The following is a 20453-nucleotide window of genomic DNA, read 5'->3' as shown; positions in this document are numbered from 1 at the left end:
TCATGTGAGATGCCATCCAGCGAACGCTGGTCCCGCCTTAGGGCTGAAGATAACGCCTCGGGGTTTAACTTCGCCACGTTCCATCTAGGCGTTACGCTGCGCGTTGGGTACGGGACTGGCTGTTCATTACGAACGCGAAACGTGATGTACTGGTGATCGCTGGCTGTGTAGTCTTCGATCACCTGCCAGTCCTGAATGCGCCTCGCCAGGCCTTCCGTCGCGAATGAGACATCGATAATTGTCCCCCGATTTCCTGGTCTCCTAAAGGTAGGCGACGAGCCAGTGTTCAGAACTAGGAGTCCAAGGCGGGACACCATGTCCATAACTCGCCGCCCCCTGGAATCGGGTCGGGTCTCACCCCATTCAATGGCTTTGGCATTGAAATCTCCAGCCACTACTAGCTCTCCCTCTATTTCCCGGACAGTGTCCTCCAGCCCATCGAGCTTGGTCTGGAAGTCGTTGATGCATTCATTGGGGGTGAGGTAGCAGCTGACATACGTCACGCCTCCGCTCCTCGCCCATACAAATCCCGCGCCGGCTCCCTGTGACTCGATAGGGAAGCGACGCGTGTCCGGGACCCAGATGGCCGCAGTACCAAGATTATCCGAGCACCAACCTGGCGCCCCCCTGCCTCGATACGGTTCACTGATAAGGGCTACATCAGCGTTCTTCTCGAGACAGATCTGCGCCAGGAGATCCTGGGCCAGCCTGCTACGGTGCAAATTGCCCTGTAAGACCCTAGCCATTTTGACGCGTGGCTTTAGCTAAGGCGGCCCGGAACGCCCCACAGCTCGACGAACCCGCCACGTGGTTGCGTTTTGTAGGGTCGGTATCCGTGCCTGTGCAGAGGTAGCACATGGGAGTGGCCTTGCAGACCGTGGCCTTATGTCCTTCTGTGCCGCATTTGAAGCACAGGCCGCTGCGGTCGGGCCCACAGCAGTTCCGGCTTTCGTGGCCAAAGCCGAGACATTTGAAGCACCGGTTGACCTCAACTCGGCGCCTCACCCTGCAGCTAACCCAGCCCACACTAATATGGCCCACCCCCACTACCTGCGTGGCGGCTGCCTCCTCGACGGTCACAATGCCCACAGATCAATGTACATATAATAAAAGTATCGTTATTACTATATCTACATTAGATATGTAATATGCATTTAATAACAATATCATTATTACTATATCTACATCAGATATAATGTAATATACTGATCCCTTCCCACAGATCAATGTACATATAATAACAGTTTCGTTATTACTATATCTACATTAGATACAATATAATATACTGATACCTTCCAACAGATCAATGTACATATAATAACAGTATCGTTATTACTATATCTACATTGGATATGTAATATACATTTAATAACAATATCATTATTACTATATCTACATCAGATTAAATTTAATATACTGATTTAATCCCACAGACCAATGTACATTTAATAACAATATCGTTATTACTATATCTACATTAGATATGTAATATACATTTAATAACAATATCATTATTACTATCTCTACATCAGATGAAATTTAATATATTGATTTAATCCCACAGACCAACGTACACTCAGTCCCATCGAAATTGTCGCAATGAGGTTGGCATGCTAAAGCCGCCGCGGCTTGAAAGCGTTAGCGCGCCAACTTCACTGCGTCAGCGTCGATGGGACTGAGTGTATATTTAATAACAATAGCATTATTACTACATCTACATCAGATGTAATTTAATATACTGATTTAATCCCACAGATCAATGTACATATAATAACAGTTTCGTTAGTACTATATCTAAATTAAATATAATGTAATATACTGATACCTTCCCACAGATCAATGTATATATAATAACAGTATTGTTAATACTATATCTACATTAGATATGTAATATACATTTAATAACAACATCATTATTACTATATCTATATCAGATGAAATTTAATATACTGATTTAATCCCACAGACCAATGTACATTTAATAACAATATCATTATTACTATATCTACATTAGATACAATATAATATACTGATTTAATCCCAAAGACCAATGTACATTTAATAACAATATCATTATTACTATATCTTCTTTAGATATAATGTAATATACTGATCCCTTCCCACAGATCAATGTACATATAATAACAGTTTCGTTATTACTATATCTACAATAGATATAATGTGATATACTGATCCCTTACCACAGATCAATGTACATTGAATAACAGTATCATTTATACGATATGTACATTGGATATGATGTAATATACTGATGCCTTCCCACAGATCAATGCAATTTTGCTAACAATATCATTATTACTATATCTACATTAGATATAATGTAATATACTTATCCCTTCCCACCGATCAATTTACATATAATGGCAGTATCGTTATTACTATATCTACATTAGATACGTAATATACATTTAATAACAATATCATTACTACTATATCTACATCAGATGAAATTTAATATACTGATTTAATTCCACAGACCAATGTACATTTAATAACAATATCATTATTACTATATCTACATTAGATATAATGTAATATAGTGATCCCTTCCCACCGATCAATTTACATATAATGGCAGTATCGTTATTATTATATCTACATTAGATATGTAATATACATTTAATAACAATATCAATACTACTATATCTACATCAGATGAAATTTAATATACTGACTTAATCCCACAGACCAATGCACATTTAATAACAATACCATTATTACTATTTCTACATTAGACATAATGTAATATACTGATACCTTCCCACAGATCAATGTACATATAATAACAGTATTGTTATTACGATATCTACATTAGATATGTAATATACATTTAATAACAATATCATTATTACTATAACTGCATCAGATGATATTTAATATACTGATTTAATCCCACAAACCAGTGTGCATTTAATAACAATATCATTATTGCTATATCTTCTTTAGATATAATGTAATATGCTGATCCCTTCCCACAGATCAATGTACATATATAAACAGTTTCGTTATTACTATATCTACATTATATATAATATAATACACTGATCCACGAACCTCTCCTGGGCGACCAGGTCAGGCGGGGAGGTGATACCCCGACGTGGCGCGTCCCCGGGTGGCGGATAGGGGAACGCTCGCCACGTACTCTTCGGAGTGCGTGGAGGGTAGGAGTGAAATAAAATAGCTCCCGCGGGCCAAACACTAGGGGAGGAAACCCCGAATCAAAATCCGAACATGGAAGGGTTAAAGAAGGAGAATATGCTTACCGCACAGGGGCTCGGAACCCCAGTGCCGGCGTCCGACAGGGGTGCGGAAGCAGGCCCCGGGACGTCGTTATCCGACGACTGCAGCGCTGTGGGGGTTGACCACGTGGCCCCCACATCGTCTTTGGCTACGCGTGAAGAGGGGTGTGGCAGTTCCGCTGTCACACCTCTGCACAGGCCTGCGCTGGCTCGCCAAGCCGACGAGGCCAATAAGACCGGAGAAATGCAGCTCAAACGAATGCTGGAAGTAATCCGCAGCATGAGGAAGAGCACCGAGAAGCAGCAGAATGTGGCTATGCCAATTAAAAACGGCATAGAGCACCTGGCGGAATGCGTAGATGCCCTTCGCCAGGTCATGCGAGCCAGCCACGCTGTCCTTTTGCAGCTGCTCCGTGCTCCAGCACCAGCACCAGCAACGGCAGAGTTGTCCTCGCGCAGCCGCAAGAGGCCTCGACCAGCTCTGCCCTCCTCTCCAGAGGAGGAGGCTGAGACCGGCAGGCAAAGGCCAGTCCCAGCGACCCAGGAATCCTGGGCAACTGTGGCTGGTAAGAAAAAGAAAAAGGGTAAAGGCACCAGCAAGGAGGTCCCCCAAAAAAGCACCCAAATGGGTGCTCCTGAGAGCACCTCCACTGCCGCTGCTAAACCCGCTCGCCAGCAGCCTGGGACGACGCCGGGTAAGCCTAAGGTGAGCGCGGCTGAGCCCAACACACCTCTCCCAAAGCCTGAAAAAAGCACGAGGCGTAGGAAGAGAAAACGGCGGCGCAGGTCGAAACGCAGCGCCGTCGTCGTGCAGCCGGCAGCCGGGAAGTCCTACGCGGATGTCCTGGGCACAATCCGGCGACAGGTGCGTCCGGAGGAGACGGAAACAGAGTTCCGTCAAATCCGGAAGACTCAGGGGGGCGGTGTCCTGCTGGAGCTGGCACGCTGCAAGGATCAGCGCGCCCTCCAGGACGCCATCAAAGCCGCCGTGGGAGATGCCGCGGAGGTCAGGACCCTGGTGCCGCGCATGCGAATCGAGATTTGTGATCTCGACTGCTGCACGACCGGCGAGGAGGTGCGCGCTGCTGTGGTGCGAGTTCTGGGTGACCAGCTAAGGGGGGAGCTGAAGGTCACCATGCTCGCGCCAAACAGCAGTGAGCAGCGCAAGGCAGTGGTTGATGCCGAGGAGGCGGCTTCCATCCAGCTGATCGCGAGAAATCGCATCAAGATCGGCTGGATAAACTGCCGAGTCAGGCGCTGGGCCGAAGTCCCGAAGTGCTTCAGGTGCTTAGCCTATGGGCACACGAAGCGGGACTGCAAGGGCCCAGACCGAAGCAAGGCCTGCTGGAGGTGCGGTAAGGACAACCACAAGTCCAACGACTGCACCTCCCCTCCTCGCTGCATGCTCTGCGCCGAGCTGGGTGTGCAGCAGCTCGATCACGTACCAGGGTCTGGGGTCTGTAAGGCCTTCCGAGACGTCCTAAGTGCCCAGAAGCGCAGGACGCAATGGCGACGGTGATTCAGTGCAATCTGAACCGCAGCCAGGTCGCCGACAATTTGCTCACACAGCTGTCCCTTGAAATGGGCGCTGATGTTGTAGTAATCAGCGAGCAGTACCGGAACCGGGACTGCTCGTCGTGGTACGTCGACGACCTGGGCGTTGCCGCGCTCTGGGTGAGGGACCTCCAGAAGGTCCCAGTGGTTTGTCGCGGAGCGGGTCGTGGGTTCGTCTGGGCCAAATCCCGGGACGCTACATACGTAAGTGTCTATCTCTCCCCCAACGATAGCACTTGCGTGTTCCGGGAAAAGCTCGACAACCTGGAAGACGCGCTCCGCGACATGAACGGCGGGCTCGTTGTGGCAGGCGATTTCAACGCCAGGGCTCTAGAGTGGGGGATGCCAGCTCCCAACACCAGGGGCAAACTGGTTATGGAGATGGCATCCAGGCTGGGGTTGATAGTGCTCAACACCGGCACTACACCGACCTACCGACGACCAGGCTTCGGCGATTCCATTCCAGACGTTACTCTGGTTTCGGAGTGTCTGGGTCGCCGAGCCGTGGGCTGGAGGGTGATGGAAGATTTCACTGGTAGTGATCATCAGTACATCACCTTCCAGATATCGTCCGGTAGGGCGGCACAGCACCGCAATCCTCAGCGCCCACTTGGCTGGAACACGGCCAAGCTGGACGAGGAAAAGTTCGCCGAGTGTTTGAGTCGCGGCCTCGGGGGCATACCATCCGCCCCCGGCGATCGCCCCGATAGGGGCTTCGCTGAGGCCCTGGTCAGCGACACCATGCGGCTCATCACTCGGGCTTGCGACGCCTCTATCCCGCGGGAAAAGCCGTAGAAAGGCCGAGCCCAGGCATACTGGTGGACGGACCAGATCGCCAGCCTCAGACGGGAGTGTCTGAGGCTACGGAGACTGGCGCAACGAGCTCGCGGTAGAACGGAGGCCTCCGACAAGTCAGCCGAGTACAAGGCGGCGAAGAAGACGCTCAACCGGACTATCAAGGATAGTAAAGCCCGCTGCTGGCGAGAGCTGTGCGACGAGGTGAACCGCGACCCTTGGGGACAAGCTTATAAGCTTGTCACCCGCAAGATCCGGTCGTCCGCCGCACAGAGCACGATGGACGCAGCTACCACCGATCGTGTTGTGGACGGACTGTTTCCTAACCACCCAGCAAGGGATTTTTATCCGGAGCTGGGTGACGGAGAGACCGTCCCCACCTTCACTCGGGAGGAGCTGCTGTCAGCAGTGGGTTCCTTGAAGCCCGGGAAAGCCCCTGGCCCGGACGGCATTCCAGCGGAGGTCCAGAAGATGGTGGCGCGTTTCCACCCGGACCTCCTGCTGGATATGTACAACACCTGCCTCCGGGCAAGCGTCTTCCCGTCGCCCTGGAAGGTTGCGCGGCTTGTACTTATCAGCAAGGGGAAGGGTCCCCCGGACTCTCCGTCATCTTACCGACCGCTGTGTATGTTAAACACAGCCGGTAAGGTGATGGAGAAGATGCTGAAGGCTCGCCTTCCTCAGGCAGTACAAGCCGCCGGTGACCTGTCGGACCGACAGCACAGCTTCAGGAGAGGGCACTCCACCCTCAGTGCCATCTCCGATGTAGTCGACGCTGTCGGACGTGCGGACAATGCGTGCCACCAGGCCCGCCCGCTGGTCCTCCTCGTCACGCTGGACGTTCGCAACGCGTTCAACTCGGCGAGGTGGATAGATATGCTGCGGGCGCTCGAGCGTTTACGAGTCCCCAGCTATCTGTTGGCCATGGACAGCGATTACCTCCGTGATCGCTGGCTTACGTACGAGACGGAAGAGGGTTCCAGAAGTCGCGCAGTCTCAGCCGGGGCAGCGCAGGGGTCCGTTCTGGGACCCGACCTCTGGAACGTCTTGTACGACAGCCTACTCAGCATCGAAATGCCCGATGACGTGTACCTTGTCGCGTACGCGAACGACATCGCCGTCGTCATCACCGCCCGTGCCATCGAGCTGGCGCAGCTCAAGCTGAACCAGGTGATGCGGCGGGTCGGAGACTGGATGGACAGTCACGGCCTCCAGCTGGCGATCCAGAAGACCGAGATCGTCGTGCTTACGAGGAGGCGTATACCCACCGTCCTGCCTATGATGGTGGGTGACGTGGCTGTCCAGACACGTAGAAGCGCACGGTACCTGGGGGTGATGCTTGATAACAAGCTCACCTGCTGGGACCACATACGCGCAGTCTCCGACAGGGCGACGGCAAAGTCGGCAGAGCTGAGCAGGCTGATGGCACTGATACCTTCCCACAGATCAATGTACATATAATAACAGTATTGTTATTACTATATCTACATTAGATATGTAATATACATTTAATAACAATATCATTATTACTATATCTACATTAGATATAATGTAATATAATAATCCCTTCCCACCGATCAATGTACATATAATGGCAGTATCGTTATTACTATATCTACGTTAGATATGTAATATACATATAATAACAATATCATTATTATTATATCTACATGAGATGTAATGTAATATACTGATTTAATCCCACAGACCATTGTACATTTAAAACCAATACCATTATTACTATATCTACATCAGATGTAATTTAATATACTGATTTAATCCCACAGACCAATGTACATTTAATAACAATACCATTATTAATATATCTCCATCAGATGTAATTTAATATACTGATTTAATCCCACAGACCAATGTACATTGATTAACAATATCATTATTACTATATCTACATCAGATGTAATGTAATATACTGATTTAATCCCACAGACCAATGTACATTTAATAACAATATCATTATTACTATATCTACATCAGATGTAATGTAATATACTGATTTAATCCCACAGACCATTGTACATTTAATAACAATATCATTATTACTATATCTACATTAGATATAATGTAATATACCGATACCTTCCCACAGATCAATGTAATTTTGGTAACAATATCAATATTACTATATCTACATCGGATGTAATTTAATATACTGATTTAATCCCACAGATCAATGTACATTGAATAACAGTATCGTTATTACTGTATCTACATTAGATCTACTGCAATATACTGATTCCTTCCCACAGATCAATGTACATTGAATAACAGTATCGTTATTACTGTATCTACTTTAGATATAATGTAATATAATGATCCCTTTCCACCGATCAATGTACATATAATGGCAGTATCGTTATTACTATATCTACATATGATATGTAATATACATTTAATAACAATATCATTATTAATATATCTACATCAGATGTAATGTAATATACTGATTTATTCCCATACACCAATGTACATTTAATAACAATATCATTAATACTATATCTTCATTAGATATAATGTAATATACTCATCACTTCCCACAGATCAATGCAAGATTGAAACAATATCGTCATTACTATATCTACATTAGATACTTAATGACCATTTAATAACAGTATCGTTATTACTATATCTACATTAGATCTACTGCAATATACTGATTCCTTCCCACAGATCAATGTACATTGAATACCAGTATCATTTATACTATATCTACATTGAATATAATGTAATATACTGATCCCTTCCCACAGATCATTGTAATTTTGGTAACAATATCATTATTACTATATCTACATTAGATATAATGTAATATACTGATCCCTTTCCACAGATCAATGTACATATAATAACAGTATCGTTAGTACTATATCTACACCAGATGTAATTTAATATACTGATTTAATCCAACAGATCAATGTACATTTAATAACAATATCATTATTACTATATCTACATTAGATATAATGTAATATAATGATCCCTTCCCACCGATCAATGTACATATAATGGCAGTATCGTTATTACTATATCTACATTAGATATGTAATATACATTTAATAACAATATCATTATTACCATATCTACATTAGATGAAATTTAATATACTGATTTAATCCCACAGGCCAATGTACATTTAATAACAATACCATTATTACTATATCTACATCAGATGTAATTTAATATACTGATTTAATTCCACAGATCAATGTACATATAATAACAGTTTCGTTATTACTATATCTACATTAGATACAATGTAATATACTGATACCTTCCCACACATCAATGTACATATAATAACAGTATCGTTATTACTATATCTACATTAGATATGTAATATACATTTAATAACAATATCATTATTACTATATCTACATCAGATGAAATTTAATATACTGATTTAATCCCACAGACCAATGTACATTTAATAACAATACCATTATTACTATATCTACATCAGATGTAATTTAATATACTGATTTAATCCCACAGACCATTGTACATTTAATAACAATATCATTATTACTATATCTTCTTTAGATATAATGTAATATACTGATCCCTTCCCACAGATCAATGTACATATAATAACAGTATCGTTATTACTATATCTACAACAGATATAATGTAATATACTGATACCTTCCCACAGATCAATGTACATATAACGACAGTATCGTTATTACTGTATCTACATCAGATGAAATTTAATATACTGATTTAATCCCACAGACCAATGTACATTTAATAACAATACCATTATTACTATATCTACATTAGATCTACTGCAATATACTGATTCCTTCCCACAGATCACTGTACATTGAATAACAGTATCATTTATACTACATCTACATTGGTTATAATGAAATATACTGATCCCTTCCCACAGATCAATGTACATATAATAACAGTTTCGTTATTACTATATCTACAATACATATAATGTAATATACTGATACCTTTCCACAGATCAATGTACATATAATAACAGTACCGTTATTACTATATCTACATTAGATATGTAATATACATTTAATAACAATATCATTATTACTATATCTACATCAGATGAAATTTAAGATACTGATTTAATCCCACAGACCAATGCACATTTAATAACAATACCATTATTACTATATCTACATTAGATATAATGTAATATACTGATACCTTCCCACAGATCAATGTACATATAATAACAGTATTGTTATTACTATATCTACATTAGATATGTAATATACATTTAATAACAATATCATTATTACTATATCTACATCAAATGTAATGTAATATACTGATTTAATCCCACAGATCTATGTACATATAATGACAGTTTCGTTATTACTATATCTACATTAGATATAATGTAATATACTGATACCTTCCCACCGATCAATGTACATATAATAACAGTATCGTTATTACTATATCTACAACAGATATAATGTAATTTACTGATACCTTCCCACAGATCAATGTACATATAACAGTACCGTTATTACTGCATCTACATCAGATGAAATTTAATATACTGATTTAATCCCACAGACCAATGTACATTTAATAACAATACCATTATTACTATATCTACATCAGATGTAATTTAATATACTGATTTAATCCCACAGATCAATGTACATATAATAACAGTTCCGTTATTACTATATCTACATTAGATATGTAATATACATTTAATAACAATATCATCATTACTATATCTACATCAGATGAAATTTAATAGACTGATTTAATCCCACAGACCAATGTACATTTAATAACAATATCATTATTTCTATATCTACATTAGATATAATGTAATATAATGATCCCCTCCCACCGATCAATGTACATATAATGGCAGTATCGTTATTACTATATCTACATTAGATATGTAATATACATTTAATAACATTATCATTATTACTATATCTACATCAGATGTAATGTAATACAGTATTGATCCGTAATAAGCAAGTTTTCTGGCTCGAAATAAGCAAATCTCTATCCCTACCTTTCCGTTTAATGTCGCCCGCAAAGCGAGAGGTCCGAGAAATGAATGAGAGGTCCGTAAAAGCGAGAAGCCGATGTTGTAGGTAATAAATTGTCACGCTTGACTAAGCAGTGACATCGGTTAGTAGAAGAAGGATGGAATATATATAATGCTTTCTCAGTCTAGCATGGTTGCCTTGAAATATACGAAATAGTGCGAGAATGAGAGAGCTTGCTATATTCTATCCTTGTTCAAAAAATAACATCCTTGCTCGGCCGATCACTTTATGATTTGCCGCTACCTCGGATCTCTCACTCGTTCCTCGTGTTCTCTATCGTCCCGTTTCGAGTACAAAGTCGAGCCGAATAGCCTACCTGATCCGTAATAAGCAACAGGCCACACCCGAGCGTGTTGCTTATTACGAGGCAATCCTGTATACTGATTTAACCCCACAGACCAATGTACGTTTAATAACAATACCATTATTACTATATCTACATCAGATGTAATTTAATATACTGATTTAATCCCACAGACCAATGTACATTTAACAACAATACCATTATTACTATATCTACTTCAGATGTAATTTCATATACTGAGTTAATCCCACAGACCAATGTACATTGAATAACAATATCATTATTACTATATCTACATTTGATATAATGTAATATACTTATCCCTTCCCACAGATCAATGTACATATAATAACAGTTTCGTTATTACTATATCTACAATAGATATAATGTAATATACTGATACCTTCCCACAGATCAATGTACATATAACAGTACCGTTATTACTATATCTACATCAGATGAAATTTAATATACTGATTTCATCCCACAGACCAATGTACATTGAATAACAATATCATTATTACTATATCTACATCAGATGAAATTTAATATACTGATTTAATCCCACAGACCAATGTACATTTAATAACAATACCATTATTAATATATCTATATCAGATGTAATTTAATATACTGATTTAATCCCACAGACCAATGTACATTGAATAACAATATCATTATTACTATATCTACATTAGATATAATGTAATATACTGATTTAATCCCACAGGACCAATGTACATTTAATAACAATATCATTATTACAATATCTACATCAGATGTAATGTAATATACTGATTTAATCCCACAGACCATTGTACATTTAATAAGAATACCATTATTACTATATCTACATCAGATGTAATTTAATATACTGATTGAATCCCACAGACCAATGTACATTTAATAACAATACCATTATTACTATATCTACATCAGATATAATTTAATATACTGATTTAATCCCACAGATCAATGTACATATAATAACAGTTTCGTTATTTCTATATCTACATTAGATATAATGTAATATACTGATACCTTCCCACAGATCAATGTACATATAATAACAGTATCGTTATTACTATATCTACATTAGATATGTAATATACATTTAAAAACAATATCATTATTACTATATCTACATCAGATGAAATTTAATAGACTGATTTAATCCCACAGACCAATGTACATTTAATAACAATATCATTATTACTATATCTACATTAGATATAATGTAATATACTGATCCCTTCCCACAGAACAATGTACATATAATAACAGTTTCGTTATTACTATATCTACATTAGATATGTAATATACATTTAATAACAATATCATTATTACTATATCTACATCAGATGAAATTTAATATACTGATTTAATCCCACAGACCAATGTACACTTAATAACAATATCATTATTACTATATCTTCTTTAGATATAATGTAATATACTGATCCCTTCCCACAGATCAATTTACATATAATGGCAGTATCGTTATTACTATATCTACATTAGATATGAAATATACATTTAATAACAATATCATTATTACTATATCTGCATCATATGTGATGTAATATACTGATTGAATCCCACAGACCATTGTAGATTTAATAACAATACCATTATTACTACATCTACATCAGATGTAATTTAATATACTGATTTAATCCCACAGACCAATGTGCATTTAATAACAATATCATTATTACTATATCTACATTAGATATGATGTAATATACTCATCCCTTCCCACAGATCAATGTACATATAGTAACAGTTTCGTTATTACCATGTCTACAATAGATATAATGATACCTTCCCACAGATCAATGTACATTTAATAACAGTATCGTTTTTACTATATCTACATTAGATATGTAATGTACATTTAATAACAATATCATTATTACTATATCAGATGAAATTTAATAGACTGATTTAATCACACAGACCAATGTACATTTAATAACAATATCATTATTACTATATCTTCATTAGATATAATGTAATATACTGATCATTTCCCAAAGATCAAAGCACAGATTGTAACATTGTCGTCATTACTATATCTACATTAGATATGTGATAAACACTTAATAACTGTATCGTTATTACTATATCTACATCAGATCTACTGCAATATACTGAATCGTTCCCACAGATCAATGTACACTGTATAACAGTACCATTTATACTATATCTGCATTGGATATAATGTAATATACTGATCCCTTCCCACAGATCAATGTAATTTTGGTAACAATATCATTATTACTATATCTACATTAGATATAATGTAATATACTGATCCCTTCCCACAGATCAATGTACATATAATAACAGTTTCGTTATTACTATATCTAATGTAGATATAATGTAATATACTGATACCTTCATACAGATCAATGTACATATAGTAACAGTATTGTTATTACTATATCTACATTAGATATGTAATATACATTTAATAACAATATCATTATTACGATATCTACATCAGATGAAATTTAATATACTGATTTATTCCCACAGACCAATGTACATTTAATAACAATATCATTATTACTATATCTTCATTAGATATAATGTAATATACTGATCATTTGGCACAGATCAATGCACAGATTGTAACATTATCGTCATTCCTATATCTACATTAGATATGTAATAAACACTTAATAACTGTATCGTTATTACTATATCTACATTACTTCTACTGCAATATACTGATTCCTTCCCACAGATCAATGTACATTGAATATCAGTATCATTTATACTATATCTTCATTAGATATAATGTAATATACTGACCACTTCCCACAGATCAATGCACAGATTGTAACATTATCGTCATTACTATATCTACATTAGATACGTAATAAACACTTAATGACAGTATCGTTATTACTATATCTACATTAGATCTACTGCAATATACTGATTCCTTCCGACAGATCAATGTACAGTGAATGACAGTATCATTTATACTATATCTACATTGGATATAATGTAATATACTGAGCCCTTCCCACCGACCAATGTACATATAATGGCAGTATCGTTATTACTATATCTAACGCAGATATGTAATATACATTTAATAACAATATCATTATTACTATATCTACATTACATATAATGTAATATAATGATCCCTTCCCACCGATCAATTTACATATAATGGCAGTATCGTTATTACTATATCTACCTTAGATATGTAATATACATTTAATAACAATATCATTATTACTATATGTTCATTAGATATAATGTAGTATACTGATCATTTCCCACAGATCAATGCACAGATTGTATCATTATCGTCATTACTATATCTACATTAGATACGTAATAAACACTTAATAACAGTATCGTTATTACTGTATCTACATTAGATCTACTGCAATATACTGAATCCTTCCCACAGATCAATGTACATTGAATAACAGTATCATTTATACTATATCTACATTGGATATAATGCACCCCCAAGGTGGTCAAGATCCTGGTGATAGCTTCGTGGCTAACCGAATCAAAGGCCTTCGCGACGTCTAGGGAGGCAACGTGCAACTCCCACAGGTGTGCACGGGAGTCATGGATGACGACAGCAAATGCGGCGATATTCTCGCCGCAGCCGTCATCAAAGCACCGTTGCCTCAGGTCAACAAGACCAGACTCGCGAAGCCGGTTAGCCAGGATCTTGTGGAGATGCCTAACCACCACCGACGTTATCGAAATAGGCCGATTAGTCGCCCGGAGAGTCGGGATTACCCGACTTTTTCGGAACGAAAACGGTCCTACTCGCTAGTAACGCCGGTGGGAATCCGCCTGTAGCGAGGACGATGTTAAAAAGGAGGGCCCTAACAGATGGTGGGACGGCCCTCCACTGGCGAACGCTTATACCGTCCGGTCCGGGGGCTGATTGAAGTGGCAAGGTGGTAGCTGCCACTTCCTCGCAGGATACAGGGTACCACAGGTGTGCCAGCTCGGGCTTACGCCGTGATGATGGGGCTGGCGGTACAGGTTTGGACTTTTGTCCAACAAACGGCCCCCAATGTGCGGCCATACGCCTCACATCGGGGATAGCCGTGGGTACACCACCATGTTATGTGGCATCCAGTATCTCGTGAGCTGCCCATGACATGTTCGACCGGAATAGCCGCTGTATGCGTGCATATTCCAGCCGACGCTGGGCTTTCTTCCCCGGACGGGAGGTAGGGCGCCGCCTTTGCGGTCGCAAATGGTTTCTGGCTTGAGGAGGGAAGACGGAGCCAAGCCAAGATGACACGCCCCCACTGACGTCCTTACCTTCCAAACAGTCTTGGGCCATGTGGGACAGGTTGTCTGTGTCCCACCCTCGGATATTGAGGACCACCGGGATAAGACCCCGGATGGCACCCTCAACATCATGCCCGAGGTGGCCCAAGAATGAGGCGTTGGAAGGAGAGGCGTCAGAGGGAGCTGGCTCGGCTCGCACAGGGGCACATGGCGTCGAAGTCGCTCGTGGCGACCGGAGAGGAGAGGAGGCGCTCTCAGCATTGCTGCTGGAGCTAGCAGAGGTCCTCCATGGCGGCCGCAACAAGGTTCCGGTATACTTGTGCCCGGCGCGCACCCTTGATAGCTTAAGAGAGTCATAGTTACTCCCGCCGTTTACCCGCGCTTTTTTGAATTTCTTCACGTTGACATTCAGAGCACTAGGCATTCAGTGAGGGCCATCGCAATGCTTTGTTTTAATTAGACAGTCGGATTCCCCTAGTCCGTGCCAGTTCTGAGCTAAGCGTTGAATGGCGGCCGAAGAAGCGACCACGACGGCGTAACCGCCACGGAAGCCTCGCAGCAAGGAAGATCCGCGGGAGGCCAAGGCACGGGACCGAGCTCGGATCCCGGGACGCGACCGAAGTCGCCAACCGTTCACCTCGCCCAGGCTCGGCACGTCAGCCAGACCCGCTTCCCGACCAAGCCCGACACGCCCCGATCCTCAGAGCCAATCCTTATTCCGAAGTTACGGATCCAATTTGCCGACTTCCCTTACCTACATTAATCTATCGACTAGAGGCTCTTCACCTTGGAGACCTGCTGCGGATATGGGTACGAACCGGCGCGACACCTCCACGTGGCCCTCTCCTGGATTTTCAAGGTCCGAGGGGAAGATCCAGACACCGCCGCAACTGCGGTGCTCTTCGCGTTCCAAACCCTATCTCCCTGCTAGAGGTTTCCAGGGAACTCGAACGCTTATACAGAAAAGAAAACTCTTCCCAGATCTCCCGACGGCGTCTCCAGGTCATTTTGGGTTACCCCGACGAACACTCTTACGAGGGCCCGAATGGTATGCGGTTCCGCTGCCGGGTTCCGGAATAGGAACCGGATTCCCTTTCGCCCAATGGGTGTGCATCTCTGCAACTATTGTGTTATATTAATTCGATTTAGCCATATTTAACAGTTTTGTTTTGTTGCCATTTATCTGAGAGCTTTAGGACACCTCATTTACATAGGATTTCTCTTAGGGCTTAGGATCGACTGACTCGTGTGCAACGGCTGTTCACACGAAACCCTTCTCCACGTCAGTCCTCCAGGGCCTCGCTGGAGTATTTGCTACTACCACCAAGATCTGCACCGACGGCGGCTCCAGGCAGGCTCACGCCCAGACCCTTCTGCGCACACCGCCGCGACCCTCCTACTCGTCAGGACTTCATGGAGGACCAAATTTTGTCCAGCCCCACTTGCCACTGACGGCGGAGTATAGGCGCGACGCTTCAGCGCCATCCATTTTCAGGGCTAGTTGCTTCGGCAGGTGAGTTGTTACACACTACTTAGCGGATTCCGACTTCCATGGCCACCGTCCTGCTGTCTTAAGCAACCAACGCCTTTCATGGTATCCCATAAGCGTCGACTTAGGCGCCTTAACTCTGCGTTTGGTTCATCCCACAGCGCCAGTTCTGCTTACCAAAATTGGCCCACTTGGCACTCTGATCCAATAATAAAATCTCATGGCTTCATTTGATGCAAGCAAGCCAGAGATCTCACCCATTTAAAGTTTGAGAATAAGTTGAGGTCGTTTCGGCCCCAAGGCCTCTAATCATTCGCTTTACCAGATGAGACTCGCAATAACGTTTCGAGCGAGTGCCAGCTATCCTGAGGGAAACTTCGGAGGGAACCAGCTACTAGATGGTTCGATTAGTCTTTCGCCCCTATACCCAGTTCCGACGATCGATTTGCACGTCAGAATCGCTACGGACCTCCATCAGGGTTACCCCTGACTTCGTCCTGACAAGGCATAGTTCACCATCTTTCGGGTCCCAACGTGTACGCTCTAGGTGCGCCTCTTCTCGCAATGAGAACGAGACGCCCCGGGAGTGCGAGGCCTAATCGTAACGAGGCCCATCCTCCCTAGGTCGACACAGAGGACGACATTCACTTTCATTTCGCCTTTAGGTTTATTTATATCCCAATGACTCGCGCACATGTTAGACTCCTTGGTCCGTGTTTCAAGACGGGTCCTGAGAGTACCCAAAGCAATAGCGTCGCCGACCGGTAATTCAAAGCTTGGCCAGTCCAAGGACTCCTCCTGCTAACAGCTGGCCAGGCCCGGGGACGGCGCATAGTCCGTACATCCGGGTATTATAACTGAACCTAGCTTGCGGCGGTCCTGACGCACACACATTCGAAAATGGATTGGTTGCGGCCCGATACCGTCTGAGTACCGTCGCGCAGTCGGCCAGGCAACCGAGGGTCTGTCACGAACGCCGTTAAGGCGACGGACAGGCTCCGCCTCGGACCGTAGACCGACACGCAACGGGTCGCGACGTTCTACTAGGGGAGAAGTGCACGACTACCTCGCCGGAACGTTCGCCGAAGGTGGCGTGCCCTCGCTAATGGAACCCGAGGGTCCATCCGGGGCATCGCGCACCAACGGGAGCCAGCGTGGTTGACGATGAATCTCCCCATTCGATCTTTTGGGTTTCTCAGGTTTACCCCTGAACGGTTTCACGTACTCTTGAACTCTCTCTTCAAAGTTCTTTTCAACTTTCCCTCACGGTACTTGTTCGCTATCGGTCTCGTGGTCGTATTTAGCCTTAGATGGAGATTACCACCCACTTAGGGCTGCACTCTCAAGCAACCCGACTCTAAGGAGAGATCCTCCCGAAACGCGTACCGGTCACTACGGGCCTGGCACCCTCTATGGGTAAATGGCCCCATTCAAGATGGACTTGGACGCAATTCGATGTCTCGGGATAAACGGATCCTCCTGAACACTACATTTCCCAGCGGCGGTACCGCGGGATTCAGTGCTGGGCTCATTCCTGTTCGCTCGCCGCTACTAAGGAAATCCTAGTTAGTTTCTTTTCCTCCGCTTAATAATATGCTTAAATTCAGCGGGTAATCTCGCCTACTCTGAGGTCGTCAATTTCTTTGGTTTCATCGAAAGGTGAATATGATGCTCGATGCAAAAAAAAAATAAAAAAATAAACGAAAAGAAGCAAAAAAGCAAACACGTAGAGAATCTGTGCGTGAATCAACCTTTCGCATATTCAATTTTTCCTCTCTCTCGTTTCAAAATGTTTGTATTATTTATCGTTCGATGAAACGAGCACAAGAGGGAAAAAAATTGAGACACGACGTTCCCATGATTTTCGTGTTACTTCCTTTTTGCTTCAAACATTTTGCGGACTGCAGCTTCGTCGTATTGCTTTTATCAATTTTTAACAATTTCAAAGCGAAGACAACTCGCAAGACGACCCATTTCGTCCCGGTTCAATTTTAACGTCCGTCCGTATTATTTTTTGTTCCACAAGAGATTTCGAATAGGTTTCTTTTTGTTTATTTATCATCCCTTCTTTTCGAGCGCAACGGAAGCAAGAGGAAAAGCAAGAGCGAGAGAGAACATTTCGCGTGAATTTCATTTAGCAATTTTAACCAACACGCGATGTACTCTCCATACACCTCTTAGATTTAACTGCTTTTCTTCTCTTCTTATCTCCCCTTAGCGCAAGGGTAAATCCAATTTTTCTCTGCTTTGGAACGCAACAACACTTTCGAGGGCTGGACGACCGAGCGATGGTCGCGCGGTCTTCGCTTATCTTTAACAAACGAAGTAGTCCGTATGTATTCTAAATGTTGAAGCCTCCTAGGACTTTAAGCCATGCGAGACATTGAAATGCTGTTTTAACGGGAGCATGCATAATTGCTGCAAACATACTTTTATCACAAGTTCTAGCCACGCCACGGAGGCTTCGAAGTTCATTCACCATTCGCTTTCCTCTCTTTTGTTACACAGTTTCAGACTACGATCAGGGGTACCGAAACACTGCATTGATTGTAAACAACCATTTTTATCTTGGAGCGGAGCGTTCCTTTACTCGTTCGATTTGTCTTGTCGCGTGTGTATTCGCTTTTTCGACGCTTTTTAACCATTTAACTTGTTTAGCGAAGCGAAACGCACAGACAGACAAAAGAAAGGAACAGCATCGCGCGTCAAACAGCGACGACCCATCTGAAGCGATCTTTTGTTTATACACCGTTTGTAAACAGAGAGATATATAAAGCGCGGGGAATCATTCGAAACCCTGGGGCTATCCGAGCTTGCATTTCAGCAAATTATCATCTCAAACATTTCACTCGTTTGCTTTTTCTAAATTTATAGGAGAGCTTCTTTCGTTTATTTTTTCACACACCTTTCGTAAATATCGTTTCTGGCAACGTCGGGAGCGTAGATTTCTACGAGTGAACAATCGCGTAGATCCGATAATTCCAGCAGGATGGAGAATCTTTATAGATTATCTTTCGAGAACTCGGTGCTTTCACGGGCGGTCGTTTATTAATTTTAACGAACGACTCGCGCGCCGTGACGCACTTTCGCCAGTTCGAATAGATATTTCGAAGTTTGTTTCTCTCCTTTAACGGCCTGCATTTAGTGTATCTGTTGCGATTTTCGTCACATCGTTTCCACGACAAACGCCGACGAACTGCCCAACTATCGCTCGTACGTTGCGACTCTTTTTTTTTTATTTATCGTTCGATAATCCCGCTCCGAAACGTTCTACTCTTGTTGAACGACGGCGGGATGTTTAAAAAGCAATGAATTACTTTTTTTCGAGAAGCAAACGCAAGCAGTCTTTAGTTAAGAAAACGACCCTCAGCCAGGCGTGGTCCAGGAATTGTATCCGTGGACCGCAATGTACGTTCGAAATGTCGATGTTCATGTGTCCTGCAGTTCACACGTTGACGCGCAATTAGCTGCGTTCTTCATCGACCCACGAGCCAAGTGATCCACCGTTCAGGGTAATCGTATAATTTTGTATTTCAAACTCTTTAGATCTTTAGTGTTATTTTCATTATTAACACACATCACATTCGATACCCACATCACTCTCCCACCCGGCGCGTGCAGGAGAGCGAATTCGGGCGTTGCCAACGTATTTGTTTGTTCGATCGTTGACGACACGATCGCGTCCAAAGACGGAA

General features: G+C 42.3%; 1 non-coding gene across 1 annotated transcript; it reads right to left on the bottom strand.

Annotated features, from left to right (window-relative positions):
• Positions 1-20118: 20118 nt before the first annotated feature.
• LOC123988830 lies at positions 20119-20273 on the bottom strand. Its single transcript, XR_006830312.1, has one exon. It is a non-coding gene; the product is annotated as a 5.8S ribosomal RNA (ribosomal RNA).
• Between the last annotated feature and the right edge of the window lie 180 nt (positions 20274-20453).

This window comes from Osmia bicornis, unplaced genomic scaffold (genome assembly GCF_907164935.1).
Source record: "Osmia bicornis bicornis unplaced genomic scaffold, iOsmBic2.1, whole genome shotgun sequence".
In the NCBI taxonomy this organism is placed as follows: Eukaryota; Metazoa; Arthropoda; class Insecta; order Hymenoptera; family Megachilidae; genus Osmia; species Osmia bicornis.
The sequence above is the reverse complement of the archived record's forward strand: the minus strand, read 5'-3'. Positions and strand labels throughout refer to the sequence as shown.